Source organism: Vipera berus (assembly GCF_964194415.1).
Source record: "Vipera berus genome assembly, chromosome: 9".
Taxonomy (NCBI): domain Eukaryota; kingdom Metazoa; phylum Chordata; class Lepidosauria; order Squamata; family Viperidae; genus Vipera; species Vipera berus.
Window position 1 is genome coordinate 2881134 of NC_138212.1, and position 14057 is coordinate 2895190.

Consider the following 14057-nt stretch of genomic DNA (forward strand, 5'->3'; position numbering starts at 1 on the left):
CGAACGATGGTGTGTAAAGCATTCCGATCCGAGCTGGGTGAAGATTTCCCCCCCCCCCCCATTTTCAGTCCTTGAGGGTTTTTTCTTCGCATCCGTTTGTTCCAAGAGCTTTCTGGCCATCCTTTTCGTCGCCCCGAAACGCTCCCGCGGGCGGTCGTGCTCAAGCGAAGCTCACCTTGCCGGACAGGCGCAAGGAAGGTTGACGCTGGCGGCGCCTGTGCCTTTAATTCGCCCTTTCTTGACAAGCGGGCCGACGTCTCGGTACAAAGCTCCCTTTTGAGCGTGCGTGCTCGCGCGCGTGCGGCGACAGTATTTTGAAAGAGCCAGAGGGGTGGGGCAGCGCCAATGCAAATGAAGCAGAGTGGGAGGAGGGAGATGGTTATTTATTTTTATAAAAAAGGTTTCGCTGAAAATGTAAAAATAAAACTGCCCCTTGGTATTTTTACCTTTTTCCCCCGCCTCGCCTTTTTCTCCCCCTCTTTTTTTTTTTAAATTTTTCAGAGGAAACCTTCGTCGGTTGCAATCAGGCATTGAGCTGACCCTCTATGAGTCTGTGCCTGCTAGGGTCCTGCCTCCGGAGCCCGTGCGGGGATGTCTCGGAGACCCCGCGCTGACTGCTGCTCAAACATCACGGTGAGTTTGTTACAATGTAGCAATTTCTCTTTAAATCTCTTAACTCTCTCTACCTGCAACTCAGGGCTGTGACAGGGCGAAAAAAAACTGGGGGGAAGGGGAACCGTGTCCCCCCTCCTTGGGTAGTAGCACTGATCTCTTTCCACTGCTCCCCCAATTCAGTTCTGCCCCCCCAAACAGCCTTCTATTCCTGCGTCTGCAGAGCACGTCTACAGAATACAATGTAGCTTTATAAACTGATATACAATCGTCTAATCGTTGTGGGGGGGACGCTGGGAGATTCTTTCCCCACCCCCATCTCTTCGCATATCTCTACAGGCTTCTAGAATAGATTTTCCCTCTCCAGCAGAAGGGGTGGGGGCTTTGGGGAGCGGGGGTAAAGAGAGGAGGTTATCATTCGCAGGGTTGGATGATTATATGTAGCTTTTTTGTTTTTCCGGTTGTAAAGGCACCGTCTACTTCATTTTCCCCCCACCCCCACGCCATCTCCAGAGTAAAAGCAAAGGAGAGCCCCAGCCGATTTCCCGTGATTTCTGAAAGGCTGGATGGGGGAGTTGCAAAGCAAAAACATGTTTTCTTAAAAAGGGAATTCAGATGTTTACACTGCTTGCTTCTAAAGGTATTTCCAGATAGTATAAATTCATTTATTTTGATAATGTAAAAATGTGTTTTTGAGCTCAGTAAAACAAGAAAGAACTGCCAGATGAGGTTATCCTCTATTAACCTTCTCCATCTCCCTTTATAAAATCTCTGCTTATGATTCCGGCCTTGTCCCTGCGAACCACTCCATGTCTGTTTTGTGCTGATTTGGCTGAAGAAAAACAGCAATACTACACAATTAAAATAAGTCATTTTTAATTTCCCCCCCAAAATTACTTCATTTCAAACGGAATGTTATCACCCCCTTCTATATTCCTAACCTTAAGTCTCATGGTATTCCGTGGAATAAAAACACATTTCTTGCTTTTAAGGTATTATTTTAATTTTGTACATTAACCATGGTCATTGGCCCCAGTTTTTCTGCAATTTGTTTTTTGCGTGTTTTGTACCTGTTTATGCATTGCTGATACACACAGACTAATTCTCTGGCCTAGCTTGTGTATGCTTAGTAGTTCAATTTGGTTTAAACTCTGATAGTTTATCTGAACACTTGCATGCCTCAAAGTCCATAGTAATAAACACTACATACTTCATTTTGTGAAGGTTTTGCAAAGTCCAAAAAACACCCATTTTCATCCTTATCAAGATTATGTCAGTATTTTTTAAATGGTGGACATATTGAGTGGGCATCTCTGAGATAAATCTTAGTGCTCTCGGAAATAGTTTTCAAAACCTATAGTAAAATGGAAAGTTTAAGTGTTTGGGGATCTTTGAAAGCAGATGATGATGTCCTTTCTGCCACTTTGTTCCTTGTATCAGGAAAGTTGAAACTGGCTTTTAAGAATTATTATGGGATGTTTCCCAAGCTATGTTGATTTGGAAGTACAGTGAAACTCTATTTGCAATATTATTTTTAAGTCATTAATCTAGAATAGGAAAACGTTTGCATTGATTAGTAATTCACTAGAAAGGCTAAAGAGCATCTACATACTACTATTTTATCCCATCATGTGCACATACCTCATTAAGCAGGGACCAGAGGTTTAGCTGAAGCCACCATATGTGTTATGCCAATTTAGAGCTATTTCCAATTTGCAGAAACCAGATTTTGAAATTACTATAAACCTTGGTTTCAAATGTCCATTTCCACAAACAGTGGAAACTGAGCTAGCTGAAAGGTAATTAACCACAATTAGTAGCATAATTTCTCACTGGTTAAACAGAGGCAGATATGACATACCCGTAGTATGGACTAGTATTGGGACTATAGATTATAGTCAAAGGATTATCGCATCACTAGGAAATTGAATGTAGAAACATAGCTGTAGCTATTATTTTGTGTTTTTTAACTCCTTGCAGACCCTTAGGGTTCTTTTTAGGTAGCAAAAACTTTCTTCCATCACCTCAGATATAACTATTCTGATTTTGTGAGCCACTATTACTTTGTAGTTATTTGCTGAAAAAAAAGGCAGAAGTGGGGGAAGTACCACCAGAAAATTGTTGAGATATTAACTAAAAAGAAACAATTTCTACCTGTGGTTTGGGTGAATTTGTTGGCATATGACAACTGACTTGCTTTAAGCACAGATAATGTTCAACTATTGTGTCATGAAAAGTGAATATCCATTCATAATATTAAGCTATAGTTTAATTGAAATTTGAAAAAATCATAGTTATGTCTATAGAACAAACTTAGGAACACCACATTATAGCTTTGTGTGTACTCCTATAATCCGATTCATACATAAGCACATTCTTAATAGGCTGGGTTGAACTAGCTATGGTGCTTTGGATATATTTAAATTTTTTGAGTGAGTTTATATCATACTATGCCAAAAACAACCTGTATTATGGTTTAGCATTTTGTCTGAAGTGGGCCACTAAAAATATGGATTCTATTTCAGTTACATTCATTATCACTTAATATTATATTTCTAAATATTTACTTAAGTGCTTGGCCAACCTACTTTTCACACTCATTGGTTATAAATGTGCACAAATTATGCTACTTAAACTCTGAACTTACATTTTCAAACAGTTCCTTTACAAATTGCCAAGGCAGGCATGTAAATAGGCTTCAGAGAAAGTTTTCCAATATCAAAACTCAAATAATATACAACTAATACTCTAAAGCAATTTGCTACATAGCTCTTGCTGTTAAAGCCTTAAATGTAGTAATTATGGGAAAAATTGAACAACTAAGACTTCTTAGTGCCATAGTTTTTATTGATGTTGTAGAAACATGGTTTATGTTTTTCATGAGTTGCCATCCTTTATGTTTGTGCCAAATTACCTATGCCAATTGGTATAGATCCACCATAATCAAGTGGGAGCTTGTGTTTTGTATCTTTTAATTATTTCTCCCCAAAGTAGTAAATGTATACTTTATACTTGACAGCCAAGAATGTTTAGGGAGAAGTTAAGGTAGTTGAAAATATTAAAATTTGGAATTCTTGCTTTTTTCTTGGAATGGAGTTATCACATATTCTTAATGTAAAATCCATCTTTGTCCTTTTTAATGCAAATGCAAGAAATAAAAATTTATAAAAGATAGTAGCTAAATCTAGAATATAGCCTATTTGCATTTTAGAATGCGTGAGGTGTTTTAAGAAATTAAGAGCAAAGCCCTTTGTTTTTAGAACCAATCTGCCTTTCTATGTATCTTCTCTCTCTTCTGATGACTTTCTAAGATTGTGCCCAGAAAAAATCTGAAAAGTTACTCAGTTAACGTTTATGTGTACAGGGAAGAGCAGTATTTAATATTACAAAATGTTAATGTCACATATTTGAAAACATTAATCTGAATGAGGAAGAACAAACTGAAATTTGAACTAAAACAGATGTTATTAATTAAGGATCAGATGATTTAGAAATCAGGGGTTCATGCTGTTTTGCAGGATGAGCACTACGTAGAAAAATCACTATTATCGGGGAGGAGAGTCGTGAAATTGGATTTGCTTCTGAAATGTTACCTTGGGATTTGGGAGTGACTTTTTTGATCTTGGGTGATATGTTAAATGTGCTTGATCACAGGAAAGCCAGAGTAACACATGCCAGTTATATCCAGAATGGATTACCGTAGCACGTTCTACATGACGCTGCCCTTGAACAGAAACCTCATAGTCCAAAATGCAAGAGGAGAGGGTCTTGATTGGTGGTTTTGGAGTAGGTGACATAGATTTGCAAGAATGACAGTGGCTTTCTCGTTTCTTGAAAAATTTAAAGGGCCCATTTAAAGCCTATAATGATTTGCTTTCAGAATAACAGAACAATCATCTTGCCCTATATGAACTGTTTGCTTCTTCAGACAGTTATGAGGAACCTGTTGGTTGCACTGATTGGGACTTCTGGAAGGCTACAAGTTCCTCATCTCTGCCTTAAAAGCTGTAAGGGAGGAGTTTCAGATTCTGACAAGAGTACTGTCCAGTGGTTCATAGAGTTGTATCTTTTTGTGGCAATATCTAGATTATGGAATATCATGCCTTTAAAGTTTCCTTTTATCCCCTTAAGGAGTATTGCACTTAAAGGCATTTTGTTCAAACAAGGCTTCAGCGTATTAAAGTTATTAGAGGTTAACAAAGCTTTTGAACACAATCTACGTAAGATATTTTATCTGTTGCGTAGGTTTCCATTTTAATGTGTTCTTTATTCATATATTTATTAATATTTTATATAGTCTTAAGTATAAATAAAAGTATCCCTTAATCCAAGGGGAAACTCTCTTCCAGGCATTAAAATAATGTTATGAAGTTTCAGGCGAGAAATCACAAATGTTCATGGTCTTACAGATTGAAGACTGCTCATTCCTTCTTCCTATTCCACAGGAACATTGGTTTGTCTGTACTAAGTCCATTGCTTTTCAAAATTTCTTATACTTGGACAGAATCAGATGTGCCTAGCTAGTTCTTGGATCATTTCTCTTGCTAGCTTATTTAATGTCATAATATGCGAATGTCAAGTCAAACAAAAACCCTGTTTTTGTTTGACTTGAGTTCAGTGTTCTCACTTTGCTTTTTAGCATATCTTTTTTCACAAAAGATATATAGACTACTTGAATCGGCATTTGAATTGTGTTTCCAGGTGATATAAAGGCTTTATTTAGCTTGAAACCCCTACTTTTAATTATTATAGGAATTGATTGACGTATAACTTTGTTCAAAAGCATATAAAATGTAGAAGTGATTTAATTCACCCAAAAACCCAAACCCCCACAAACATTCCATTTGGAATTCCATTTGTAAACAGCTGTAAAATCTCTGATAAAAAATGCAAAATGCTGCCATGCGATAATAGTGGTCATGTTTGTACTTTGTGGTAATTTAAATTCTAGCTGATCGGATTTGCTTGGCTTTCTTGCCCATGAAAGAACTAACCAAGCACAGAAACTCCTATGATTTGTTTACCATGAACCATGAATTGAAACCCTCTAGCTTGTCTCTGCCAAGCAAGCCTGGAAGGAACAAACCAAACTTTTTGGTCCTTGTAAATTATGAAAGATCTTTCATGGTTTGTTTAACCTCCTCACACTGGGAGAAGGATTTAAACAGGAGCAACAGCAGTATGCAGCAATGGAGAAATTAATTCATAGTAAGCCAGAATTAAGGTTTCTGTTTTACTGCAACATAGGTATAACTATCTTCTGGAACAGTAGAAAGAGAGGTTTCAATTATTCCAATTGCTCAAATATTACTCTTTGTTTTAATAAGTGTTATAAAATAATGGTTTTAATTTATTTTTGTATTAAATTAATACAAGTCTTGGTTATTTTATACTTTTGATTTTTTTAAAAAATGAGTTAAATTTGAGCAATTGGAATAATTGTACCTAACATAATTTAATTTTAAATATTTTTTCATATGACTCATACCTAGGAGTTTGGGCTTTCTAGGGCCAAGGTTCTTCCACTTTTGGTCCTGGATGGGACGGCATTGCTCCAGACAGATCCGTGTGCAATCTAAGGTTCCTCTTAGACTCTTGACTCCTGCTGGAGGAACAGGTGGCAGCTCTGGCTAAGAGGCTTTGCCACACCTTTGAGTTATGCACCACTTGCACCCATATCTGGACTGTGGACCTCTGCTCGTTGTCACTCATGCCCTCATAAGTGATAGATCTCTGGTCTGGATTAATGTGTTCTAGTGGGACTCCCCTTGAAGAGCATTTGGAAGCTTCAACTGGTACAGAATGCAGTTGCATAGATAATAAATGATATTGGGTACTTGGTATATGTAACACCACTGCTTCATGAGCTGCATTCTGGTGTGTTTCTGGATGCAACTAAAAGTTGCTGGTTGTCATCTTCAAAATCCTTCGTGGCTTAAGATTGGATTACCTGAGAGACCGCCTTCTCCCAGTTGTTTGTACCTGTCCAATCCAGTCCATCAGGATGGATATGCTCCACGTCCCATCAGCCAAGGAACATCAGCTGTCAGGGACTAGGACACATGCCTTTTATGCCATAGTACTTGCCCTCTGGAACATTCTTCCTTCAAAGTTTAGGATGACCCCATGTTGGCCTTTTATAAGACTTGGAGAAATAGTTATATGCCTTGGCCTGGGGTCCCAAGTAAATGAAGGGTCTCATTTCCTGGATATGTTAACATCTACAGATCATAATTATCTCGGCTTCTGTGTATGTTTATTTTTCGTATCCTGCTTATAATTTGGTTTTAATTGATTTTATGACTGTTCGTCCCCCAGAGTTACTTGTTTGAGATGGGTGGCTATATATATTGAATAAATATATGTCTCCATCAGATTTTAAAAGGCAAATAAGAGGACACAGAATTTAATGAAAAAGTAATGCCATATATTTTTAGAAGAATAGCTGTTTTATATATACTCTGTACAAACCTACAAAATTAAAATGATTTTTTAATTGTAACTTGATCAATACAAAACATCCTCAAACTGCAATCAATTTTCAAATCTGGGCTCTAGTTATGGAAGGACCTCATAAATGAGAGTCCTAGATTACAGAAGAGGAAGTGGGTTGAAAGAAGAATAGTTTGCTGAATTATGTAAATTTATTTTGAAAATTTCCTGATTGCAAGTGTGTGGATATATATAATATTATACACAGCAAGACACTGAGAGACAAAATTAGGTAACCAAGGTTATTCAATATTTATTAGAGAGCAGTCCCTAAACTAAAATGAAAACTGCTTGAATATCCATGAATTGTGACCAAAGCAAAATAATAAAGCATTTTTTTGTGAAAGTTAGCTCTTGCCCCTATCTGGTAGAAATTTGATTTTATTTTCTATCCTATGTTTCTTCCACTTTGGAGAAGGTAATGTAATTGTAATTCAAAGATCTAAAGTCTTTAAACAACCTGATCTCTTCTAGGCATCGAAAAATACAGTTAAGACCATATATAACTTCCTGTGGGGCAATTTTACACATCAATATTGCAATCAAAACTCTGACTGTGAAGAATCAAGTCAGGATAATATTGTGGTCCCCCACACCTTTGCAAATTGAGAGAGATGTTAGAAGTTGGAAAGGAGATTTTTACCAAGTATAGCCTACTTTATGCAGTTGTTATTTAAACTGAAATTTTCAGCCACTAAATTCTACGAATTACGGTAACTTCAGTAGGAGAATCATCACAGTTGTTCCTGGACCAGATCTGGGATCAAGAATCACTACCACCTGTCAATTCAGAGACTAAGAAAAAACGAGTAGTCTTTCTGTCAATTCTAATGAGTGGCATGTGCTTGGGAAATATATTCAAAATCTCTAGTTGATATTGGGAGAAATCATAGATAATCTAATATTGAACTCACTTCAAGTTTAAAACTCAAGTTTTGCAAGATTTTTTGGTAACATTGATACCGCTATTTTCTGTTGTTTTTTCTAGCAGCAATATAAAAGGATGATCATTTTTTTTTCTTTTCTGGCAAAACTCCTCTTTAGTATATAACATTATATAATGAGATATTCTTGCCAGTTGATTTCATGCTGTAGAACTGTTTGCATATAATAAATCCATCCTTGCAATAATTTATTTACAAATGCAATCACTATCTCTGTCATTGGAAATCCTCATAAGCCTTCACTTATTTCTGTTAGGTTTTCCCCCCTCCAATTTTCTTATTTAGTAATCCCTAATGTACAATGGACGTGGTGGCTCAGTGGGTTAGGACGCTGAGCTTGTCGATCAGAAGGTCGGCAGTTTGGCGGGTCGAATCCCGAGTGCCACGTAACAGAGTGAGCGCCTCTTATTCGTCCCAGCTTCTGCCAACCTAGCAGTTCGAAAGCACGTAAAAATGCAAGTAGAAAAATAGGGACCACTACGGTGGGAAGGTAACAGCGTTCCATGCGCCTTTGGCGTCTAGTCATGCTGGCCACGTGACCACGGAGACGTCCTCAGACAAGCGCTGGCTCTTCGGCTTTGAAACGGAGATGAGCACCGGCCCCTAGAGTCGGAAACGACTAGCACGCATGTGCGGGGGAACCTTTACCTTTACCTTTAATGTACAATAGTCTTTCCCATTTTGAGTTTACAAGAAAAAAAACTGTTCATTATATTAGTGTGTGTCTATTTCAACAAGGTAGATATCCAAATTAAATATTGTTTCATATTTATTTAATTCGTTAAATTTATTATAGCCACCAACTTCAACAGATAATGTATGATTAATCATGGTGTTCTTATTCCAATTTTCTGAATTCATATAACAGTCAGATATAAGCACTGAGTACACAGGTTGTAACTAAGTACACAGGTTGAATCACAAACTATATGTTTAAAACTTACTGATTTATTTGTGGTTCAGTGTATCATGCATATACTGCCACCATGGCCAAAAGGGGGAAAATATTTAACAATATACTCATTAGTGTTACATTGATTTTCAGCTACCTAGATTTTAGATTTTTCTACATTTAACCATGGAAATGCAGTCTATTTATAGTCTGCTTAGAAGCAGATCTAGATAAGCATTTAAAGCTTACCAATAGCCTATGTGCCACTGCAAGGTGAGGATAAGTTCTAGAACCTGTTTCAAACTTATTTGATGATACGGCAACTTCTTGACTGTTAACTGATCGAGAATCCTTTTATATGGTTTTGGAAAACAGACCATTCTTTAAAAGTTACAGAGGTTACCAAAACTAAACTTGATAATTACATAAGTTGGGTAAACCACTATAAAAACTGTCTTCAGGGGACCAAGGCTGGATTGTAAAACAAATGTATGTTTTTAATGCTTCAGTGTCTGTAGGATGTTATTTTTGACTTGAGAGGAAATCTCCCCTATAGTTCTCTGGGTAGTTGGTTCAGAAGGACTTTAAATTTAATTCAAATTTGTTTAAACTGGAGTACGTGTACTATAAACCTTGTTCAAATAAAGGCAAGATTAAATTGGCTGTTAGGAAGAATAATGCTAGCAAATAAACATTCTTTGGTTGTTTTGAGTTGAAGTCACTGAAATGCCTTTGGTCAATTTCTGTACTTTGAACCAATAATATGGTGTTCAGATAAACGATAAAGAAGTTAATTGAGTTGTGGCTTATGCAGTCTGACCTCCAGGACTCTCATTACACTGCAGGCTCAAATGCAGAAGTGGCTCCAAAAGAAAACTGCTGCTTTTGAAATATTCCCTTCCTCCTTTTCTGCTACTCATATTGACACATTTTGAATTTTACAGTGTTTTATATGTGTGTTCAGAGATAAATAACTGAAAAAAGTTACTTTCAGGTATTAGGGTAATTGGGAAAGATAAATGCATATCTTTAATGCAGTTAATTGGGAGACTTAATAAACTTGTTATATTTGGGACTGCTTTCTCATGGGGATCCTCTTAACTGTAATGCAATGAATCCTACTGGGATTGCTTTGTAATTCATATACTGCAGTTCAGTCCCTCAAGATTCATAACAATGGTTAGTTTCTCAAAAGAAAATTTGGTACTTAAAAACATGGGGACCTGATAGATACTTTATTTCTTAGTAAACATTCACTGGATAGGTCATCAGATTTCTTAGTCTCTCTCTCTCTCTACCCCCGTTTGTTGTTCCTTTATTCTTTAAGCAACATTTTATGTCACTTACCTCATCTTTTAGCTATCTACACCGATATAGTTACTTTTTAAGCAGCTGTATTTTGCTCTTCCCTTTTTCTTTTTACAATTGGACTTCACCACTAGCACTTTCTTGACATTTTTTTCAGAATCAGGAGAATGCAGACACATTTAGCATTTTTGTTTTGGGGATGGGTGCATATGGCTGTCTTCTATACATATCCCAATTTGCAGGATACCTATTTTGCATTTATTTCCTCAAAGACCTTTATACTTTGATGACAGATTGCTTGCCACAGTATATTAATACTGGGTTCATGAAGTTCCTTTCTGTGCATCAAGGTAAGCTGATGTCCTTCCACAGGTTGCAGAAATGGAGGTTAGATCTTCATGATTTAAGCTTTGTTTCTGCATCCCGTGGAAGAATGCCAACTCGTCTCAACCAGCAGTTATTTCAGCCAGCCCTTAGAGCAGGGGTAGGCAACCTTGGCTCTTTTATGACTCGTGGACTTCAACTCCCAGAATTCCTGAGCCAGCAGGAATTCTGGGAGTTGAAGTCCAGGAGTCATAAAAGAGCCAAGGTTGCCTACCCCCGCCCTAGAGCCTAGAAGGAGTCCTTCTGGCATGTAACTTTCTCCTGACTTTCTGGGGAAACCAGTAGAGAAGATTGCAAATGGTGATCACATGGCACAAACTATCACTTCTTTGTAAAGTTTAAAATGAAGGGTTGGGCCCCCTTTTCATTTTTTTATTTTCATTTTCAATAGAATGTGCAATACAGTATCAAAATCAATATAAGAATTTTATATTCCCAAGAGGGTACACCAAAACTTTACTGCAGGGTTAATAACTTATTTTTATGTTATTTATTGAATTTGTAGACTACTCCCATCCCTACTTTTTATTTATTTATTTATTATTTAAACTTGTATACCGCCCTATTCCCGTAGGACTCAGGGCGGTTTATAGGGAAAAATTAAAAATACATAACATACAAAGTTAAAATCGATTAAAACTAAGATTAAATTAAGTCCCTGAATTTAAACTAAAACCCCATTAATAAATAATTAAAACCCCTCAGTGTGGGCCAGACAGCTCAAAAAACCAGGTTTTCAAGTCCCTGCGAAATGAGCGAAAGTCGGGGGGCAGTCCTAAGCTCCATGGGAAGTTGGTTACAAAGGGCCGGCGCGCCCACAGAGAACGCCCTTCCCCTGGGGATAACCCGCCGGCATTCCTTGACCGGCGGTACCCTAAGAAGGCCCTCCCTGTGGGAGCGAACAGGACGATGGGAAGTTGATGCTGGCAGCAGGTGTTCCCTTAGATAATCCGGACCCAAGCCATTTAGAGCTTTATAGGTCATTACCAGCACCTTGAATCTCACCTGGAGGGCAACCGGAAGCCAATGCAGCTCACGGAGAAGAGGTGTTACACGGGAGTATCGGGAAACTCCCATAACAACTCGCGCAGCTGCATTCTGCACCAGTTGAAGCCTCCGAGTGGTCCTCAAGGGCAGCCCCATGTAGAGAGCATTGCAGTAGTCTAGCCGGGAGGTCACGAGCGCATGGGTGATTGTGCGTAGGGCATCTCGGTCCAGATAGGGCCGCAACTGGCGCACTAGACGAAGCTGGGCAAAAGCCCCCCTGGTCACGTCTCCTATATGGTCTTCAAAATTGAGCCGTGAATCCAAGAGGACGCCCAAGTTGCGAGCCCTATCGACGGGGGGTAACACCTCACCCCCCATCATTAGTGGTGGAACAACCTGGTTTATCCGAGATGCCGGTATGCACAGCCACTCAGTCTTGGCAGGATTGAGACGAAGCCTGTTTCTCCCCATCCAAACCCGGACTTTGGGCAGCTTTACAAAAATTAAAGCAACAATAAATACAAGCAACTCAACAAAAACAGCATCCCTTCAGGGAACAACCCCATTGTCTTTTACAGCAATTTATGAGACATTTTTTCTGTGTACCTTAATAAGTCCTGTTTAGCTTAGCTTTGGTACAATTCCTTACTGAGGCCCCTCATCTTTCTGACTGCTGTTTAATACATTTCTACTAAGGTCTGCTGTAATAGCAATAGCACTTATATACCACTCCACGGTGCTTTAGAGCCCTCTCTAAGCGGTTTACATCTTGCCTCTGAACAATCTGGATCCTCATTTTATTGACCTCTGAATGTTGGAAGGCTGAGTCAATCTTAAGACAGTGAGGATTGAACCCCTGGCAGTCAGCAGAAATAGCCTGCAATACTGCATTCTAACCACTGTGCCACCACGGCTCTTGGCAGTAGCTGGATCTAGCAACTCCATTAAGCATATATAATCTTAATTGCTTGTTATTCTATTATACAAGGACTATTCCTTTTAAAAACAGTTGTGTGTAACAGCCAGATGGTCAATTTCTCTCTCCTCCCCCCCCCCCCCCGCAGTTTAGCTGCTTTTTCTTGGTAGGATTTTCAGACTCCTGTGTGTCTTATAAACAAGGAACTGAACCCCGAAGGGAAGCAAAACAGCTTTTATTGAGAAAAACAGTAGAGAAAGGGTTAAACGTAGACCGATTCTGTCTTATAAGTTATCTCATCCAGAATGTATTTGCAGTGGAGATGAACTAACTTTTTATGCAATTTTAAAGTATTCTGTAGTTGATTCTGGGAAACACGGAATTTTAAGTAATAACCAGATCAGAATATCAATGACAAGAGACAGCAGTGGCGTAGCGTAGGTTGTCAGCACCCGGGGCAAGGCAAGTAATTTGCGCCCCCTTCTCCGCACCGCACCGCACGCCTGGCACACACACCCCCTCCACAGTGGGCGGTGACCCGGCGGCTCAGATCGGATTCGCACAGCCAGCACTGCAGTGAGAGAGAGTGAGTGAGCCAGGCAGGGGCAGAGAGCTGCGAGTGCGAGCGCGCCCCCCCCAGGATGTTGCGCCCGGTGCGGCCGCCCCCCCTGCACCCCCCACGCTACGCCACTGAGAGACAGTAGTATAGTTTTTATTTGTGCATTCTTATTTGCATCTGTTCAAAAGTAAAATTCATTGAATTTAGTGATGTTTCATCTCAGAAAAGAATTGCCATCCTAACCTTAGATCTGCATCTCTAATAGCTATTTCCACTTTCATCTCAACCTGAATCATGGAGTCCAGACACAAATTCAGTTGCCTCTAAAAAGCATTCCTTAACATCTCATTAAACATATTATAAGTATAATGATTAGTATATTGTGGCATGGCCTTTTTGCCTGTTTATTTTTGTTCTCTCTCCAGGGGAAAGAAACTTTAAAAATGTTTAAAGTTTATAGCTCTGCTTTTCTCATTGTATTAAAAGACAGCTAAGTGGAATCAACCAAATTATTATTGAGGGTTGCACATCTTCCCATCTCTGCCAGCTCTTTTATAATAATAAAATAATAATAATAAAAGTGGCCTTCTACTTCACTGCACCGAGGATAGAAATGACAAATTAACAGACCTATTGTATTTTTATTTTAATCTGAAAATATTAAGCCCTGAAAAAATTTGCTTGTTGTATATGTAAATAATGCAGACGCGATTATATTGGACAGAAGTTTGCTTTTTTTTACTTTGATGAAAACCTAAGATTAGGAAGAATTAAATACTGTGACTGTTGACATCCACAAATTTATGGATTATTTTTTGTTTGTTTTACTGGTGAATTTCAGTAATATTCTAAATTAATGACGGAGCTTCTGACAGGTTTCTATTAACATGAAATAGACTGAAATATTGTCTTTAATATACTGTAATTGTGTGTAGCTTATTATAGTCTAAGGATTATGGACAA

The 14057-nt window shown here is 38.5% G+C and overlaps 1 protein-coding gene across 1 annotated transcript in view; it reads left to right on the forward strand.

Annotated features, from left to right (window-relative positions):
- Positions 1-535: 535 nt before the first annotated feature.
- Positions 536-14057, forward strand: part of BICRA (BRD4 interacting chromatin remodeling complex associated protein) — a 62747-nt gene continuing 49225 nt past the window's right edge. The window contains exon 1 of the mRNA XM_081334960.1: positions 536-633. The gene's annotated coding sequence lies outside the window, so the exon portion shown is untranslated. The remainder of the gene's footprint in view (positions 634-14057) is intronic.